This window comes from Ambystoma mexicanum, chromosome 2q (assembly GCF_040938575.1).
Source record: "Ambystoma mexicanum isolate Mex_15411 chromosome 2q, UKY_AmexF1_1, whole genome shotgun sequence".
NCBI lineage: Eukaryota > Metazoa > Chordata > Amphibia > Caudata > Ambystomatidae > Ambystoma > Ambystoma mexicanum.
This window is the reverse complement of record NC_090924.1, coordinates 127,594,197-127,612,599: the sequence shown is the minus strand read 5'-3', so window position 1 is coordinate 127,612,599 and position 18,403 is coordinate 127,594,197. Positions and strand designations below refer to the sequence as shown.

The following is an 18,403-nucleotide window of genomic DNA, read 5'->3' as shown; positions in this document are numbered from 1 at the left end:
ATTGTTCATCGACTACTGCTTACCGAGAAAACCAGAGAGTCTGTCCAATGAAAATAACATTGAAAAAACAAAAAAAAGGAGCTCAAGTTAACCACCTTGATTGGGCTCGTCCGGGATTTGAACCCGGGACCTCTCGCACCCAAAGCGAGAATCATACCCCTAGACCAACGAGCCACGGTCCTTTGAGCATTTGACGGAATTGTCCTCAGCGTTTGCACCCCCCTTAGGATTCGAGGCCAAGAATGCCTATTCCTGAAGTTTGTTCCTGCCGCTGAAAGCCTTGTCGGTGTATGAGCCAAATGAATGCCCCAGTCGGCACGCTCTGACTGTCTTCACAGGTCTCCTCCTCATCCCGAAGGTTGGTGGCCCATTGACATCAGGGTGAAAGGTGCTTGCGATACACTGTTCCTTCCTTCCTTCCTTCCTTCCTTTATTCCTCTTATGCTGTTTATGTAATAAGAGGGGACGATACACAGAAGAGAGAAAGTGGCTCAACACACTAGACTAGCAGTCTTCTGATCAATCTGCAGCTGGCAAGGTGGGGGAGAGCCTTTATTTTGCACCTGCTGGGATCTGCATTGGCAGAAGCTCTGAGGGCTGGGCCTTTCCTTTTGCCTGTAAAAACAAAAAGCAGCCCTCCTCCCTCCAGCCCTGAGAGCATGGGCGTGACACTGGAAAAAGCAGCATCTCCCCTTTGGTAAAGATGACCATTGCACAGCTGCTCACTCAGAGCTCGATCGTGCTCGATCAGCGAGATATATTTAGGTCACCAGCAAAGTCTGTTCTCTTTTCTTGCGTAGGGTGAGCATTCACAGAGCCCAGCTTCGTTGACAAGAGTGCAAAAGGTGTATACTAAAAGCTTTCTGCTTTACTTGAGCGCCATGGCCGTTATTATATTTTGGCTGCTCCAAGCAATCTCTGTCCAGCCGATGCAAATTTCCAGCTCAAATTTTCCCAGCACTCAAAAAGTCCCTCCTCCCGCCAGCTCTGCTTTCAGGAAGTTCAGCAGAAGCAGTCCAACTTCTGTTCCCACTTCAGAGGAAAAGCTTTCTCGGGCCAGAGAAAGCCAGGGAATCACTGTACCGGCAAGTGCATTTCTTACAACTGGTAATCCCTCAGAACACAGAAATGAAGAAGCTGTATATGAAAATGTATTATTTCTTTGGTACACTAACCTATGTAACTAATATGGACCATTTCAGAGGACGGAGCGGACCCAACTGTGATCCCAGAGACCCAAATACCCAGCAGTAGGGAAAATAAATCCTCTCTGTGCTCTGCAACATTACATACACAAAATGCAAGCGCGTGCATTTTTTTATTGGCCCCATATACAGAATACATGTGAGGATGCTTGCCTTCCCAGTGTATTTCTCAAGCTCTTGAGAGCATATGCTATTTCCATGAGAACGCAAATAAGTTCATACTTTACATTTGTGTGTGACAAAAGGGGAAAAAAACTATTTTGTGTAAAATGCCAGCAGAGAGTGTTTCTGCCCGGTCTCGAACCGGGGACCTTTCGCGTGTGTGATAACCACTACACTACAGAAACAGCTGCTTGCTCACCTTTGTAGGGACTGGGAGAACAGGTGCAAAGGGCAGTGCAAGTGGACCTGCTTAAAGACTAATCAAATGCCTTGCGCCTGAAGCTCACACAATCCAGCCTAAAACATACGTCCTATCAAGCATGCGCACATATACAAGTATGCCAGCTGAGGGCCTATGCAGCGTACAGAGGGAAGGACATATTTCCACTTTGAGATCGGACGGCCAAAACTCACAAGCAAATCAAGGAATGTTACTGAGAGCTAACAGAGAACACAAAGTGCTTGTCGCAAGGACATGGCACGCAAAGAGGTTCAGGAAGTGAATTGTTCATCGACTACTGCTTACCGAGAAAACCAGAGAGTCTGTCCAATGAAAATAACATTGAAAAAACAAAAAAAAGGAGCTCAAGTTAACCACCTTGATTGGGCTCGTCCGGGATTTGAACCCGGGACCTCTCGCACCCAAAGCGAGAATCATACCCCTAGACCAACGAGCCACGGTCCTTTGAGCATTTGACGGAATTGTCCTCAGCGTTTGCACCCCCCTTAGGATTCGAGGCCAAGAATGCCTATTCCTGAAGTTTGTTCCTGCCGCTGAAAGCCTTGTCGGTGTATGAGCCAAATGAATGCCCCAGTCGGCACGCTCTGACTGTCTTCACAGGTCTCCTCCTCATCCCGAAGGTTGGTGGCCCATTGACATCAGGGTGGAAGGTGCTTGCGATACACTGTTCCTTCCTTCCTTCCTTCCTTCCTTCCTTTATTCCTCTTATGCTGTTCATGTAATAAGAGGGGACGATACACAGAAGAGAGAAAGTGGCCCAACACACTAGACTAGCAGTCTTCTGATCAATCTGCAGCTGGCAAGGTGGGGGAGAGCCTTTATTTTGCACCTGCTGGGATCTGCATTGGCAGAAGCTCTGAGGGCTGGGCCTTTCCTTTTGCCTGTAAAAACAAAAAGCAGCCCTCCTCCCTCCAGCCCTGAGAGCATGGGCGTGACACTGGAAAAAGCAGCATCTCCCCTTTGGTAAAGATGACCATTGCACAGCTGCTCACTCAGAGCTCGATCGTGCTCGATCAGGCGAGATATATTTAGGTCACCAGCAAAGTCTGTTCTCTTTTCTTGCGTAGGGTGAGCATTCACAGAGCCCAGCTTCGTTGACAAGAGTGCAAAAGGTGTATACTAAAAGCTTTCTGCTTTACTTGAGCGCCATGGCCGTTATTATATTTTGGCTGCTCCAAGCAATCTCTGTCCAGCCGATGCAAATTTCCAGCTCAAATTTTCCCAGCACTCAAAAAGTCCCTCCTCCCGCCAGCTCTGCTTTCAGGAAGTTCAGCAGAAGCAGTCCAACTTCTGTTCCCACTTCAGAGGAAAAGCTTTCTCGGGCCAGAGAAAGCCAGGGAATCACTGTACCGGCAAGTGCATTTCTTACAACTGGTAATCCCTCAGAACACAGAAATGAAGAAGCTGTATATGAAAATGTATTATTTCTTTGGTACACTAACCTATGTAACTAATATGGACCATTTCAGAGGACGGAGCGGACCCAACTGTGATCCCAGAGACCCAAATACCCAGCAGTAGGGAAAATAAATCCTCTCTGTGCTCTGCAACATTACATACACAAAATGCAAGCGCGTGCATTTTTTTATTGGCCCCATATACAGAATACATGTGAGGATGCTTGCCTTCCCAGTGTATTTCTCAAGCTCTTGAGAGCATATGCTATTTCCATGAGAACGCAAATAAGTTCATACTTTACATTTGTGTGTGACAAAAGGGGAAAAAAACTATTTTGTGTAAAATGCCAGCAGAGAGTGTTTCTGCCCAGTCTCGACCTTTCGCGTGTGAGGCGAACGTGATAACCACTACACTACAGAAACAGCTGCTTGCTCACCTTTGTAGGGACTGGGAGAACAGGTGCAAAGGGCAGTGCAAGTGGACCTGCTTAAAGACTAATCAAATGCCTTGCGCCTGAAGCTCACACAATCCAGCCTAAAACATACGTCCTATCAAGCATGCGCACATATACAAGTATGCCAGCTGAGGGCCTATGCAGCGTACAGAGGGAAGGACATATTTCCACTTTGAGATCGGACGGCCAAAACTCACAAGCAAATCAAGGAATGTTACTGAGAGCTAACAGAGAACACAAAGTGCTTGTCGCAAGGACATGGCACGCAAAGAGGTTCAGGAAGTGAATTGTTCATCGACTACTGCTTACCGAGAAAACCAGAGAGTCTGTCCAATGAAAATAACATTGAAAAAACAAAAAAAAGGAGCTCAAGTTAACCACCTTGATTGGGCTCGTCCGGGATTTGAACCCGGGACCTCTCGCACCCAAAGCGAGAATCATACCCCTAGACCAACGAGCCACGGTCCTTTGAGCATTTGACGGAATTGTCCTCAGCGTTTGCACCCCCCTTAGGATTCGAGGCCAAGAATGCCTATTCCTGAAGTTTGTTCCTGCCGCTGAAAGCCTTGTCGGTGTATGAGCCAAATGAATGCCCCAGTCGGCACGCTCTGACTGTCTTCACAGGTCTCCTCCTCATCCCGAAGGTTGGTGGCCCATTGACATCAGGGTGGAAGGTGCTTGCGATACACTGTTCCTTCCTTCCTTCCTTCCTTCCTTTATTCCTCTTATGCTGTTTATGTAATAAGAGGGGACGATACACAGAAGAGAGAAAGTGGCCCAACACACTAGACTAGCAGTCTTCTGATCAATCTGCAGCTGGCAAGGTGGGGGAGAGCCTTTATTTTGCACCTGCTGGGATCTGCATTGGCAGAAGCTCTGAGGGCTGGGCCTTTCCTTTTGCCTGTAAAAACAAAAAGCAGCCCTCCTCCCTCCAGCCCTGAGAGCATGGGCGTGACACTGGAAAAAGCAGCATCTCCCCTTTGGTAAAGATGACCATTGCACAGCTGCTCACTCAGAGCTCGATCGTGCTCGATCAGGCGAGATATATTTAGGTCACCAGCAAAGTCTGTTCTCTTTTCTTGCGTAGGGTGAGCATTCACAGAGCCCAGCTTCGTTGACAAGAGTGCAAAAGGTGTATACTAAAAGCTTTCTGCTTTACTTGAGCGCCATGGCCGTTATTATATTTTGGCTGCTCCAAGCAATCTCTGTCCAGCCGATGCAAATTTCCAGCTCAAATTTTCCCAGCACTCAAAAAGTCCCTCCTCCCGCCAGCTCTGCTTTCAGGAAGTTCAGCAGAAGCAGTCCAACTTCTGTTCCCACTTCAGAGGAAAAGCTTTCTCGGGCCAGAGAAAGCCAGGGAATCACTGTACCGGCAAGTGCATTTCTTACAACTGGTAATCCCTCAGAACACAGAAATGAAGAAGCTGTATATGAAAATGTATTATTTCTTTGGTACACTAACCTATGTAACTAATATGGACCATTTCAGAGGACGGAGCGGACCCAACTGTGATCCCAGAGACCCAAATACCCAGCAGTAGGGAAAATAAATCCTCTCTGTGCTCTGCAACATTACATACACAAAATGCAAGCGCGTGCATTTTTTTATTGGCCCCATATACAGAATACATGTGAGGATGCTTGCCTTCCCAGTGTATTTCTCAAGCTCTTGAGAGCATATGCTATTTCCATGGGAACGCAAATAAGTTCATACTTTACATTTGTGTGTGACAAAAGGGGAAAAAAACTATTTTGTGTAAAATGCCAGCAGAGAGTGTTTCTGCCCGGTCTCGAACCGGGGACCTTTCGCGTGTGAGGCGAACGTGATAACCACTACACTACAGAAACAGCTGCTTGCTCACCTTTGTAGGGACTGGGAGAACAGGTGCAAAGGGCAGTGCAAGTGGACCTGCTTAAAGACTAATCAAATGCCTTGCGCCTGAAGCTCACACAATCCAGCCTAAAACATACGTCCTATCAAGCATGCGCACATATACAAGTATGCCAGCTGAGGGCCTATGCAGCGTACAGAGGGAAGGACATATTTCCACTTTGAGATCGGACGGCCAAAACTCACAAGCAAATCAAGGAATGTTACTGAGAGCTAACAGAGAACACAAAGTGCTTGTCGCAAGGACATGGCACGCAAAGAGGTTCAGGAAGTGAATTGTTCATCGACTACTGCTTACCGAGAAAACCAGAGAGTCTGTCCAATGAAAATAACATTGAAAAAACAAAAAAAAGGAGCTCAAGTTAACCACCTTGATTGGGCTCGTCCGGGATTTGAACCCGGGACCTCTCGCACCCAAAGCGAGAATCATACCCCTAGACCAACGAGCCACAGTCCTTTGAGCATTTGACGGAATTGTCCTCAGCGTTTGCACCCCCCTTAGGATTCGAGGCCAAGAATGCCTATTCCTGAAGTTTGTTCCTGCCGCTGAAAGCCTTGTCGGTGTATGAGCCAAATGAATGCCCCAGTCGGCACGCTCTGACTGTCTTCACAGGTCTCCTCCTCATCCCGAAGGTTGGTGGCCCATTGACATCAGGGTGGAAGGTGCTTGCGATACACTGTTCCTTCCTTCCTTCCTTCCTTTATTCCTCTTATGCTGTTTATGTAATAAGAGGGGACGATACACAGAAGAGAGAAAGTGGCCCAACACACTAGACTAGCAGTCTTCTGATCAATCTGCAGCTGGCAAGGTGGGGGAGAGCCTTTATTTTGCACCTGCTGGGATCTGCATTGGCAGAAGCTCTGAGGGCTGGGCCTTTCCTTTTGCCTGTAAAAACAAAAAGCAGCCCTCCTCCCTCCAGCCCTGAGAGCATGGGCGTGACACTGGAAAAAGCAGCATCTCCCCTTTGGTAAAGATGACCATTGCACAGCTGCTCACTCAGAGCTCGATCGTGCTCGATCAGGCTCGATCAGGCGAGATATATTTAGGTCACCAGCAAAGTCTGTTCTCTTTTCTTGCGTAGGGTGAGCATTCACAGAGCCCAGCTTCGTTGACAAGAGTGCAAAAGGTGTATACTAAAAGCTTTCTGCTTTACTTGAGCGCCATGGCCGTTATTATATTTTGGCTGCTCCAAGCAATCTCTGTCCAGCCGATGCAAATTTCCAGCTCAAATTTTCCCAGCACTCAAAAAGTCCCTCCTCCCGCCAGCTCTGCTTTCAGGAAGTTCAGCAGAAGCAGTCCAACTTCTGTTCCCACTTCAGAGGAAAAGCTTTCTCGGGCCAGAGAAAGCCAGGGAATCACTGTACCGGCAAGTGCATTTCTTACAACTGGTAATCCCTCAGAACACAGAAATGAAGAAGCTGTATATGAAAATGTATTATTTCTTTGGTACACTAACCTATGTAACTAATATGGACCATTTCAGAGGACGGAGCGGACCCAACTGTGATCCCAGAGACCCAAATACCCAGCAGTAGGGAAAATAAATCCTCTCTGTGCTCTGCAACATTACATATACAAAATGCAAGCGCGTGCATTTTTTTATTGGCCCCATATACAGAATACATGTGAGGATGCTTGCCTTCCCAGTGTATTTCTCAAGCTCTTGAGAGCATATGCTATTTCCATGGGAACGCAAATAAGTTCATACTTTACATTTGTGTGTGACAAAAGGGGAAAAAAACTATTTTGTGTAAAATGCCAGCAGAGAGTGTTTCTGCCCGGTCTCGAACTGGGGACCTTTCGCGTGTGAGGCGAACGTGATAACCACTACACTACAGAAACAGCTGCTTGCTCACCTTTGTAGGGACTGGGAGAACAGGTGCAAAGGGCAGTGCAAGTGGACCTGCTTAAAGACTAATCAAATGCCTTGCGCCTGAAGCTCACACAATCCAGCCTAAAACATACGTCCTATCAAGCATGCGCACATATACAAGTATGCCAGCTGAGGGCCTATGCAGCGTACAGAGGGAAGGACATATTTCCACTTTGAGATCGGACGGCCAAAACTCACAAGCAAATCAAGGAATGTTACTGAGAGCTAACAGAGAACACAAAGTGCTTGTCGCAAGGACATGGCACGCAAAGAGGTTCAGGAAGTGAATTGTTCATCGACTACTGCTTACCGAGAAAACCAGAGAGTCTGTCCAATGAAAATAACATTGAAAAAACAAAAAAAAGGAGCTCAAGTTAACCACCTTGATTGGGCTCGTCCGGGATTTGAACCCGGGACCTCTCGCACCCAAAGCGAGAATCATACCCCTAGACCAACGAGCCACGGTCCTTTGAGCATTTGACGGAATTGTCCTCAGCGTTTGCACCCCCCTTAGGATTCGAGGCCAAGAATGCCTATTCCTGAAGTTTGTTCCTGCCGCTGAAAGCCTTGTCGGTGTATGAGCCAAATGAATGCCCCAGTCGGCACGCTCTGACTGTCTTCACAGGTCTCCTCCTCATCCCGAAGGTTGGTGGCCCATTGACATCAGGGTGGAAGGTGCTTGCGATACACTGTTCCTTCCTTCCTTCCTTCCTTCCTTTATTCCTCTTATGCTGTTTATGTAATAAGAGGGGACGATACACAGAAGAGAGAAAGTGGCCCAACACACTAGACTAGCAGTCTTCTGATCAATCTGCAGCTGGCAAGGTGGGGGAGAGCCTTTATTTTGCACCTGCTGGGATCTGCATTGGCAGAAGCTCTGAGGGCTGGGCCTTTCCTTTTGCCTGTAAAAACAAAAAGCAGCCCTCCTCCCTCCAGCCCTGAGAGCATGGGCGTGACACTGGAAAAAGCAGCATCTCCCCTTTGGTAAAGATGACCATTGCACAGCTGCTCACTCAGAGCTCGATCGTGCTCGATCAGCGAGATATATTTAGGTCACCAGCAAAGTATGTTCTCTTTTCTTGCGTAGGGTGAGCATTCACAGAGCCCAGCTTCGTTGACAAGAGTGCAAAAGGTGTATACTAAAAGCTTTCTGCTTTACTTGAGCGCCATGGCCGTTATTATATTTTGGCTGCTCCAAGCAATCTCTGTCCAGCCGATGCAAATTTCCAGCTCAAATTTTCCCAGCACTCAAAAAGTCCCTCCTCCCGCCAGCTCTGCTTTCAGGAAGTTCAGCAGAAGCAGTCCAACTTCTGTTCCCACTTCAGAGGAAAAGCTTTCTCGGGCCAGAGAAAGCCAGGGAATCACTGTACCGGCAAGTGCATTTCTTACAACTGGTAATCCCTCAGAACACAGAAATGAAGAAGCTGTATATGAAAATGTATTATTTCTTTGGTACACTAACCTATGTAACTAATATGGACCATTTCAGAGGACGGAGCGGACCCAACTGTGATCCCAGAGACCCAAATACCCAGCAGTAGGGAAAATAAATCCTCTCTGTGCTCTGCAACATTACATACACAAAATGCAAGCGCGTGCATTTTTTTATTGGCCCCATATACAGAATACATGTGAGGATGCTTGCCTTCCCAGTGTATTTCTCAAGCTCTTGAGAGCATATGCTATTTCCATGAGAACGCAAATAAGTTCATACTTTACATTTGTGTGTGACAAAAGGGGAAAAAAACTATTTTGTGTAAAATGCCAGCAGAGAGTGTTTCTGCCCGGTCTCGAACCGGGGACCTTTCGCGTGTGAGGCGAACGTGATAACCACTACACTACAGAAACAGCTGCTTGCTCACCTTTGTAGGGACTGGGAGAACAGGTGCAAAGGGCAGTGCAAGTGGACCTGCTTAAAGACTAATCAAATGCCTTGCGCCTGAAGCTCACACAATCCAGCCTAAAACATACGTCCTATCAAGCATGCGCACATATACAAGTATGCCAGCTGAGGGCCTATGCAGCGTACAGAGGGAAGGACATATTTCCACTTTGAGATCGGACGGCCAAAACTCACAAGCAAATCAAGGAATGTTACTGAGAGCTAACAGAGAACACAAAGTGCTTGTCGCAAGGACATGGCACGCAAAGAGGTTCAGGAAGTGAATTGTTCATTGACTACTGCTTACCGAGAAAACCAGAGAGTCTGTCCAATGAAAATAACATTGAAAAAACAAAAAAAAGGAGCTCAAGTTAACCACCTTGATTGGGCTCGTCCGGGATTTGAACCCGGGACCTCTCGCACCCAAAGCGAGAATCATACCCCTAGACCAACGAGCCACGGTCCTTTGAGCATTTGACGGAATTGTCCTCAGCGTTTGCACCCCCCTTAGGATTCGAGGCCAAGAATGCCTATTCCTGAAGTTTGTTCCTGCCGCTGAAAGCCTTGTCGGTGTATGAGCCAAATGAATGCCCCAGTCGGCACGCTCTGACTGTCTTCACAGGTCTCCTCCTCATCCCGAAGGTTGGTGGCCCATTGACATCAGGGTGAAAGGTGCTTGCGATACACTGTTCCTTCCTTCCTTCCTTCCTTCCTTTATTCCTCTTATGCTGTTTATGTAATAAGAGGGGACGATACACAGAAGAGAGAAAGTGGCCCAACACACTAGACTAGCAGTCTTCTGATCAATCTGCAGCTGGCAAGGTGGGGGAGAGCCTTTATTTTGCACCTGCTGGGATCTGCATTGGCAGAAGCTCTGAGGGCTGGGCCTTTCCTTTTGCCTGTAAAAACAAAAAGCAGCCCTCCTCCCTCCAGCCCTGAGAGCATGGGCGTGACACTGGAAAAAGCAGCATCTCCCCTTTGGTAAAGATGACCATTGCACAGCTGCTCACTCAGAGCTCGATCGTGCTCGATCAGGCTCGATCAGGCGAGATATATTTAGGTCACCAGCAAAGTCTGTTCTCTTTTCTTGCGTAGGGTGAGCATTCACAGAGCCCAGCTTCGTTGACAAGAGTGCAAAAGGTGTATACTAAAAGCTTTCTGCTTTACTTGAGCGCCATGGCCGTTATTATATTTTGGCTGCTCCAAGCAATCTCTGTCCAGCCGATGCAAATTTCCAGCTCAAATTTTCCCAGCACTCAAAAAGTCCCTCCTCCCGCCAGCTCTGCTTTCAGGAAGTTCAGCAGAAGCAGTCCAACTTCTGTTCCCACTTCAGAGGAAAAGCTTTCTCGGGCCAGAGAAAGCCAGGGAATCACTGTACCGGCAAGTGCATTTCTTACAACTGGTAATCCCTCAGAACACAGAAATGAAGAAGCTGTATATGAAAATGTATTATTTCTTTGGTACACTAACCTATGTAACTAATATGGACCATTTCAGAGGACGGAGCGGACCCAACTGTGATCCCAGAGACCCAAATACCCAGCAGTAGGGAAAATAAATCCTCTCTGTGCTCTGCAACATTACATACACAAAATGCAAGCGCGTGCATTTTTTTATTGGCCCCATATACAGAATACATGTGAGGATGCTTGCCTTCCCAGTGTATTTCTCAAGCTCTTGAGAGCATATGCTATTTCCATGGGAACGCAAATAAGTTCATACTTTACATTTGTGTGTGACAAAAGGGGAAAAAAACTATTTTGTGTAAAATGCCAGCAGAGAGTGTTTCTGCCCGGTCTCGAACCGGGGACCTTTCGCGTGTGAGGCGAACGTGATAACCACTACACTACAGAAACAGCTGCTTGCTCACCTTTGTAGGGACTGGGAGAACAGGTGCAAAGGGCAGTGCAAGTGGACCTGCTTAAAGACTAATCAAATGCCTTGCGCCTGAAGCTCACACAATCCAGCCTAAAACATACGTCCTATCAAGCATGCGCACATATACAAGTATGCCAGCTGAGGGCCTATGCAGCGTACAGAGGGAAGGACATATTTCCACTTTGAGATCGGACGGCCAAAACTCACAAGCAAATCAAGGAATGTTACTGAGAGCTAACAGAGAACACAAAGTGCTTGTCGCAAGGACATGGCACGCAAAGAGGTTCAGGAAGTGAATTGTTCATCGACTACTGCTTACCGAGAAAACCAGAGAGTCTGTCCAATGAAAATAACATTGAAAAAACAAAAAAAAGGAGCTCAAGTTAACCACCTTGATTGGGCTCGTCCGGGATTTGAACCCGGGTCCTCTCGCACCCAAAGCGAGAATCATACCCCTAGACCAACGAGCCACGGTCCTTTGAGCATTTGACGGAATTGTCCTCAGCGTTTGCACCCCCCTTAGGATTCGAGGCCAAGAATGCCTATTCCTGAAGTTTGTTCCTGCCGCTGAAAGCCTTGTCGGTGTATGAGCCAAATGAATGCCCCAGTCGGCACGCTCTGACTGTCTTCACAGGTCTCCTCCTCATCCCGAAGGTTGGTGGCCCATTGACATCAGGGTGGAAGGTGCTTGCGATACACTGTTCCTTCCTTCCTTCCTTCCTTCCTTCCTTTATTCCTCTTATGCTGTTTATGTAATAAGAGGGGACGATACACAGAAGAGAGAAAGTGGCCCAACACACTAGACTAGCAGTCTTCTGATCAATCTGCAGCTGGCAAGGTGGGGGAGAGCCTTTATTTTGCACCTGCTGGGATCTGCATTGGCAGAAGCTCTGAGGGCTGGGCCTTTCCTTTTGCCTGTAAAAACAAAAAGCAGCCCTCCTCCCTCCAGCCCTGAGAGCATGGGCGTGACACTGGAAAAAGCAGCATCTCCCCTTTGGTAAAGATGACCATTGCACAGCTGCTCACTCAGAGCTCGATCGTGCTCGATCAGCGAGATATATTTAGGTCACCAGCAAAGTATGTTCTCTTTTCTTGCGTAGGGTGAGCATTCACAGAGCCCAGCTTCGTTGACAAGAGTGCAAAAGGTGTATACTAAAAGCTTTCTGCTTTACTTGAGCGCCATGGCCGTTATTATATTTTGGCTGCTCCAAGCAATCTCTGTCCAGCCGATGCAAATTTCCAGCTCAAATTTTCCCAGCACTCAAAAAGTCCCTCCTCCCGCCAGCTCTGCTTTCAGGAAGTTCAGCAGAAGCAGTCCAACTTCTGTTCCCACTTCAGAGGAAAAGCTTTCTCGGGCCAGAGAAAGCCAGGGAATCACTGTACCGGCAAGTGCATTTCTTACAACTGGTAATCCCTCAGAACACAGAAATGAAGAAGCTGTATATGAAAATGTATTATTTCTTTGGTACACTAACCTATGTAACTAATATGGACCATTTCAGAGGACGGAGCGGACCCAACTGTGATCCCAGAGACCCAAATACCCAGCAGTAGGGAAAATAAATCCTCTCTGTGCTCTGCAACATTACATACACAAAATGCAAGCGCGTGCATTTTTTTATTGGCCCCATATACAGAATACATGTGAGGATGCTTGCCTTCCCAGTGTATTTCTCAAGCTCTTGAGAGCATATGCTATTTCCATGAGAACGCAAATAAGTTCATACTTTACATTTGTGTGTGACAAAAGGGGAAAAAAACTATTTTGTGTAAAATGCCAGCAGAGAGTGTTTCTGCCCGGTCTCGAACCGGGGACCTTTCGCGTGTGAGGCGAACGTGATAACCACTACACTACAGAAACAGCTGCTTGCTCACCTTTGTAGGGACTGGGAGAACAGGTGCAAAGGGCAGTGCAAGTGGACCTGCTTAAAGACTAATCAAATGCCTTGCGCCTGAAGCTCACACAATCCAGCCTAAAACATACGTCCTATCAAGCATGCGCACATATACAAGTATGCCAGCTGAGGGCCTATGCAGCGTACAGAGGGAAGGACATATTTCCACTTTGAGATCGGACGGCCAAAACTCACAAGCAAATCAAGGAATGTTACTGAGAGCTAACAGAGAACACAAAGTGCTTGTCGCAAGGACATGGCACGCAAAGAGGTTCAGGAAGTGAATTGTTCATCGACTACTGCTTACCGAGAAAACCAGAGAGTCTGTCCAATGAAAATAACATTGAAAAAACAAAAAAAAGGAGCTCAAGTTAACCACCTTGATTGGGCTCGTCCGGGATTTGAACCCGGGACCTCTCGCACCCAAAGCGAGAATCATACCCCTAGACCAACGAGCCACGGTCCTTTGAGCATTTGACGGAATTGTCCTCAGCGTTTGCACCCCCCTTAGGATTCGAGGCCAAGAATGCCTATTCCTGAAGTTTGTTCCTGCCGCTGAAAGCCTTGTCGGTGTATGAGCCAAATGAATGCCCCAGTCGGCACGCTCTGACTGTCTTCACAGGTCTCCTCCTCATCCCGAAGGTTGGTGGCCCATTGACATCAGGGTGGAAGGTGCTTGCGATACACTGTTCCTTCCTTCCTTCCTTCCTTCCTTCCTTCCTTCCTTCCTTTATTCCTCTTATGCTGTTTATGTAATAAGAGGGGACGATACACAGAAGAGAGAAAGTGGCCCAACACACTAGACTAGCAGTCTTCTGATCAATCTGCAGCTGGCAAGGTGGGGGAGAGCCTTTATTTTGCACCTGCTGGGATCTGCATTGGCAGAAGCTCTGAGGGCTGGGCCTTTCCTTTTGCCTGTAAAAACAAAAAGCAGCCCTCCTCCCTCCAGCCCTGAGAGCATGGGCGTGACACTGGAAAAAGCAGCATCTCCCCTTTGGTAAAGATGACCATTGCACAGCTGCTCACTCAGAGCTCGATCGTGCTCGATCAGGCGAGATATATTTAGGTCACCAGCAAAGTCTGTTCTCTTTTCTTGCGTAGGGTGAGCATTCACAGAGCCCAGCTTCGTTGACAAGAGTGCAAAAGGTGTATACTAAAAGCTTTCTGCTTTACTTGAGCGCCATGGCCGTTATTATATTTTGGCTGCTCCAAGCAATCTCTGTCCAGCCGATGCAAATTTCCAGCTCAAATTTTCCCAGCACTCAAAAAGTCCCTCCTCCCGCCAGCTCTGCTTTCAGGAAGTTCAGCAGAAGCAGTCCAACTTCTGTTCCCACTTCAGAGGAAAAGCTTTCTCGGGCCAGAGAAAGCCAGGGAATCACTGTACCGGCAAGTGCATTTCTTACAACTGGTAATCCCTCAGAACACAGAAATGAAGAAGCTGTATATGAAAATGTATTATTTCTTTGGTACACTAACCTATGTAACTAATATGGACCATTTCAGAGGACGGAGCGGACCCAACTGTGATCCCAGAGACCCAAATACCCAGCAGTAGGGAAAATAAATCCTCTCTGTGCTCTGCAACATTACATACACAAAATGCAAGCGCGTGCATTTTTTTATTGGCCCCATATACAGAATACATGTGAGGATGCTTGCCTTCCCAGTGTATTTCTCAAGCTCTTGAGAGCATATGCTATTTCCATGGGAACGCAAATAAGTTCATACTTTACATTTGTGTGTGACAAAAGGGGAAAAAAACTATTTTGTGTAAAATGCCAGCAGAGAGTGTTTCTGCCCGGTCTCGAACCGGGGACCTTTCGCGTGTGAGGCGAACGTGATAACCACTACACTACAGAAACAGCTGCTTGCTCACCTTTGTAGGGACTGGGAGAACAGGTGCAAAGGGCAGTGCAAGTGGACCTGCTTAAAGACTAATCAAATGCCTTGCGCCTGAAGCTCACACAATCCAGCCTAAAACATACGTCCTATCAAGCATGCGCACATATACAAGTATGCCAGCTGAGGGCCTATGCAGCGTACAGAGGGAAGGACATATTTCCACTTTGAGATCGGACGGCCAAAACTCACAAGCAAATCAAGGAATGTTACTGAGAGCTAACAGAGAACACAAAGTGCTTGTCGCAAGGACATGGCACGCAAAGAGGTTCAGGAAGTGAATTGTTCATCGACTACTGCTTACCGAGAAAACCAGAGAGTCTGTCCAATGAAAATAACATTGAAAAAACAAAAAAAAGGAGCTCAAGTTAACCACCTTGATTGGGCTCGTCCGGGATTTGAACCCGGGTCCTCTCGCACCCAAAGCGAGAATCATACCCCTAGACCAACGAGCCACGGTCCTTTGAGCATTTGACGGAATTGTCCTCAGCGTTTGCACCCCCCTTAGGATTCGAGGCCAAGAATGCCTATTCCTGAAGTTTGTTCCTGCCGCTGAAAGCCTTGTCGGTGTATGAGCCAAATGAATGCCCCAGTCGGCACGCTCTGACTGTCTTCACAGGTCTCCTCCTCATCCCGAAGGTTGGTGGCCCATTGACATCAGGGTGGAAGGTGCTTGCGATACACTGTTCCTTCCTTCCTTCCTTCCTTCCTTCCTTCCTTTATTCCTCTTATGCTGTTTATGTAATAAGAGGGGACGATACACAGAAGAGAGAAAGTGGCCCAACACACTAGACTAGCAGTCTTCTGATCAATCTGCAGCTGGCAAGGTGGGGGAGAGCCTTTATTTTGCACCTGCTGGGATCTGCATTGGCAGAAGCTCTGAGGGCTGGGCCTTTCCTTTTGCCTGTAAAAACAAAAAGCAGCCCTCCTCCCTCCAGCCCTGAGAGCATGGGCGTGACACTGGAAAAAGCAGCATCTCCCCTTTGGTAAAGATGACCATTGCACAGCTGCTCACTCAGAGCTCGATCGTGCTCGATCAGCGAGATATATTTAGGTCACCAGCAAAGTATGTTCTCTTTTCTTGCGTAGGGTGAGCATTCACAGAGCCCAGCTTCGTTGACAAGAGTGCAAAAGGTGTATACTAAAAGCTTTCTGCTTTACTTGAGCGCCATGGCCGTTATTATATTTTGGCTGCTCCAAGCAATCTCTGTCCAGCCGATGCAAATTTCCAGCTCAAATTTTCCCAGCACTCAAAAAGTCCCTCCTCCCGCCAGCTCTGCTTTCAGGAAGTTCAGCAGAAGCAGTCCAACTTCTGTTCCCACTTCAGAGGAAAAGCTTTCTCGGGCCAGAGAAAGCCAGGGAATCACTGTACCGGCAAGTGCATTTCTTACAACTGGTAATCCCTCAGAACACAGAAATGAAGAAGCTGTATATGAAAATGTATTATTTCTTTGGTACACTAACCTATGTAACTAATATGGACCATTTCAGAGGACGGAGCGGACCCAACTGTGATCCCAGAGACCCAAATACCCAGCAGTAGGGAAAATAAATCCTCTCTGTGCTCTGCAACATTACATACACAAAATGCAAGCGCGTGCATTTTTTTATTGGCCCCATATACAGAATACATGTGAGGATGCTTGCCTTCCCAGTGTATTTCTCAAGCTCTTGAGAGCATATGCTATTTCCATGAGAACGCAAATAAGTTCATACTTTACATTTGTGTGTGACAAAAGGGGAAAAAAACTATTTTGTGTAAAATGCCAGCAGAGAGTGTTTCTGCCCGGTCTCGAACCGGGGACCTTTCGCGTGTGAGGCGAACGTGATAACCACTACACTACAGAAACAGCTGCTTGCTCACCTTTGTAGGGACTGGGAGAACAGGTGCAAAGGGCAGTGCAAGTGGACCTGCTTAAAGACTAATCAAATGCCTTGCGCCTGAAGCTCACACAATCCAGCCTAAAACATACGTCCTATCAAGCATGCGCACATATACAAGTATGCCAGCTGAGGGCCTATGCAGCGTACAGAGGGAAGGACATATTTCCACTTTGAGATCGGACGGCCAAAACTCACAAGCAAATCAAGGAATGTTACTGAGAGCTAACAGAGAACACAAAGTGCTTGTCGCAAGGACATGGCACGCAAAGAGGTTCAGGAAGTGAATTGTTCATCGACTACTGCTTACCGAGAAAACCAGAGAGTCTGTCCAATGAAAATAACATTGAAAAAACAAAAAAAAGGAGCTCAAGTTAACCACCTTGATTGGGCTCGTCCGGGATTTGAACCCGGGACCTCTCGCACCCAAAGCGAGAATCATACCCCTAGACCAACGAGCCACGGTCCTTTGAGCATTTGACGGAATTGTCCTCAGCGTTTGCACCCCCCTTAGGATTCGAGGCCAAGAATGCCTATTCCTGAAGTTTGTTCCTGCCGCTGAAAGCCTTGTCGGTGTATGAGCCAAATGAATGCCCCAGTCGGCACGCTCTGACTGTCTTCACAGGTCTCCTCCTCATCCCGAAGGTTGGTGGCCCATTGACATCAGGGTGAAAGGTGCTTGCGATACACTGTTCCTTCCTTCCTTCCTTCCTTCCTTTATTCCTCTAATGCTGTTTATGTAATAAGAGGGGACGATACACAGAAGAGAGAAAGTGGCCCAACACACTAGACTAGCAGTCTTCTGATCAATCTGCAGCTGGCAAGGTGGGGGAGAGCCTTTATTTTGCACCTGCTGGGATCTGCATTGGCAGAAGCTCTGAGGGCTGGGCCTTTCCTTTTGCCTGTAAAAACAAAAAGCAGCCCTCCTCCCTCCAGCCCTGAGAGCATGGGCGTGACACTGGAAAAAGCAGCATCTCCCCTTTGGTAAAGATGACCATTGCACAGCTGCTCACTCAGAGCTCGATCGTGCTCGATCAGGCTCGATCAGGCGAGATATATTTAGGTCACCAGCAAAGTCTGTTCTCTTTTCTTGCGTAGGGTGAGCATTCACAGAGCCCAGCTTCGTTGACAAGAGTGCAAAAGGTGTATACTAAAAGCTTTCTGCTTTACTTGAGCGCCATGGCCGTTATTATATTTTGGCTGCTCCAAGCAATCTCTGTCCAGCCGATGCAAATTTCCAGCTCAAATTTTCCCAGCACTCAAAAAGTCCCTCCTCCCGCCAGCTCTGCTTTCAGGAAGTTCAGCAGAAGCAGTCCAACTTCTGTTCCCACTTCAGAGGAAAAGCTTTCTCGGGCCAGAGAAAGCCAGGGAATCACTGTACCGGCAAGTGCATTTCTTACAACTGGTAATCCCTCAGAACACAGAAATGAAGAAGCTGTATATGAAAATGTATTATTTCTTTGGTACACTAACCTATGTAACTAATATGGACCATTTCAGAGGACGGAGCGGACCCAACTGTGATCCCAGAGACCCAAATACCCAGCAGTAGGGAAAATAAATCCTCTCTGTGCTCTGCAACATTACATACACAAAATGCAAGCGCGTGCATTTTTTTATTGGCCCCATATACAGAATACATGTGAGGATGCTTGCCTTCCCAGTGTATTTCTCAAGCTCTTGAGAGCATATGCTATTTCCATGGGAACGCAAATAAGTTCATACTTTACATTTGTGTGTGAC

At 47.4% G+C, this 18,403-nt stretch overlaps 17 non-coding genes across 17 annotated transcripts; all 17 read right to left on the bottom strand.

Annotated features, from left to right (window-relative positions):
* Positions 1-102: 102 nt before the first annotated feature.
* On the bottom strand, positions 103-174 carry TRNAP-UGG (transfer RNA proline (anticodon UGG)). Its single transcript has one exon. It is a non-coding gene; the product is annotated as a tRNA-Pro (tRNA).
* A 1,798-nt stretch (positions 175-1,972) lies between these two features.
* Positions 1,973-2,044, bottom strand: TRNAP-UGG (transfer RNA proline (anticodon UGG)). Its single transcript has one exon. It is a non-coding gene; the product is annotated as a tRNA-Pro (tRNA).
* Positions 2,045-3,848: 1,804 nt separating this feature from the next.
* Positions 3,849-3,920, bottom strand: TRNAP-UGG (transfer RNA proline (anticodon UGG)). Its single transcript has one exon. It is a non-coding gene; the product is annotated as a tRNA-Pro (tRNA).
* Positions 3,921-5,235: 1,315 nt separating this feature from the next.
* Positions 5,236-5,308, bottom strand: TRNAV-CAC (transfer RNA valine (anticodon CAC)). Its single transcript has one exon. It is a non-coding gene; the product is annotated as a tRNA-Val (tRNA).
* Positions 5,309-5,728: 420 nt separating this feature from the next.
* Positions 5,729-5,800, bottom strand: TRNAP-UGG (transfer RNA proline (anticodon UGG)). The gene has a single exon. It is a non-coding gene; the product is annotated as a tRNA-Pro (tRNA).
* A 1,321-nt stretch (positions 5,801-7,121) lies between these two features.
* TRNAV-CAC (transfer RNA valine (anticodon CAC)) lies at positions 7,122-7,194 on the bottom strand. The gene has a single exon. It is a non-coding gene; the product is annotated as a tRNA-Val (tRNA).
* Positions 7,195-7,614: 420 nt separating this feature from the next.
* TRNAP-UGG (transfer RNA proline (anticodon UGG)) lies at positions 7,615-7,686 on the bottom strand. Its single transcript has one exon. It is a non-coding gene; the product is annotated as a tRNA-Pro (tRNA).
* A 1,314-nt stretch (positions 7,687-9,000) lies between these two features.
* TRNAV-CAC (transfer RNA valine (anticodon CAC)) lies at positions 9,001-9,073 on the bottom strand. Its single transcript has one exon. It is a non-coding gene; the product is annotated as a tRNA-Val (tRNA).
* A 420-nt stretch (positions 9,074-9,493) lies between these two features.
* Positions 9,494-9,565, bottom strand: TRNAP-UGG (transfer RNA proline (anticodon UGG)). The gene has a single exon. It is a non-coding gene; the product is annotated as a tRNA-Pro (tRNA).
* A 1,325-nt stretch (positions 9,566-10,890) lies between these two features.
* TRNAV-CAC (transfer RNA valine (anticodon CAC)) lies at positions 10,891-10,963 on the bottom strand. The gene has a single exon. It is a non-coding gene; the product is annotated as a tRNA-Val (tRNA).
* Positions 10,964-11,383: 420 nt separating this feature from the next.
* On the bottom strand, positions 11,384-11,455 carry TRNAP-UGG (transfer RNA proline (anticodon UGG)). Its single transcript has one exon. It is a non-coding gene; the product is annotated as a tRNA-Pro (tRNA).
* A 1,318-nt stretch (positions 11,456-12,773) lies between these two features.
* TRNAV-CAC (transfer RNA valine (anticodon CAC)) lies at positions 12,774-12,846 on the bottom strand. The gene has a single exon. It is a non-coding gene; the product is annotated as a tRNA-Val (tRNA).
* Positions 12,847-13,266: 420 nt separating this feature from the next.
* On the bottom strand, positions 13,267-13,338 carry TRNAP-UGG (transfer RNA proline (anticodon UGG)). Its single transcript has one exon. It is a non-coding gene; the product is annotated as a tRNA-Pro (tRNA).
* A 1,331-nt stretch (positions 13,339-14,669) lies between these two features.
* Positions 14,670-14,742, bottom strand: TRNAV-CAC (transfer RNA valine (anticodon CAC)). Its single transcript has one exon. It is a non-coding gene; the product is annotated as a tRNA-Val (tRNA).
* Positions 14,743-15,162: 420 nt separating this feature from the next.
* On the bottom strand, positions 15,163-15,234 carry TRNAP-UGG (transfer RNA proline (anticodon UGG)). The gene has a single exon. It is a non-coding gene; the product is annotated as a tRNA-Pro (tRNA).
* A 1,322-nt stretch (positions 15,235-16,556) lies between these two features.
* Positions 16,557-16,629, bottom strand: TRNAV-CAC (transfer RNA valine (anticodon CAC)). The gene has a single exon. It is a non-coding gene; the product is annotated as a tRNA-Val (tRNA).
* A 420-nt stretch (positions 16,630-17,049) lies between these two features.
* Positions 17,050-17,121, bottom strand: TRNAP-UGG (transfer RNA proline (anticodon UGG)). The gene has a single exon. It is a non-coding gene; the product is annotated as a tRNA-Pro (tRNA).
* Positions 17,122-18,403: the final 1,282 nt, after the last annotated feature.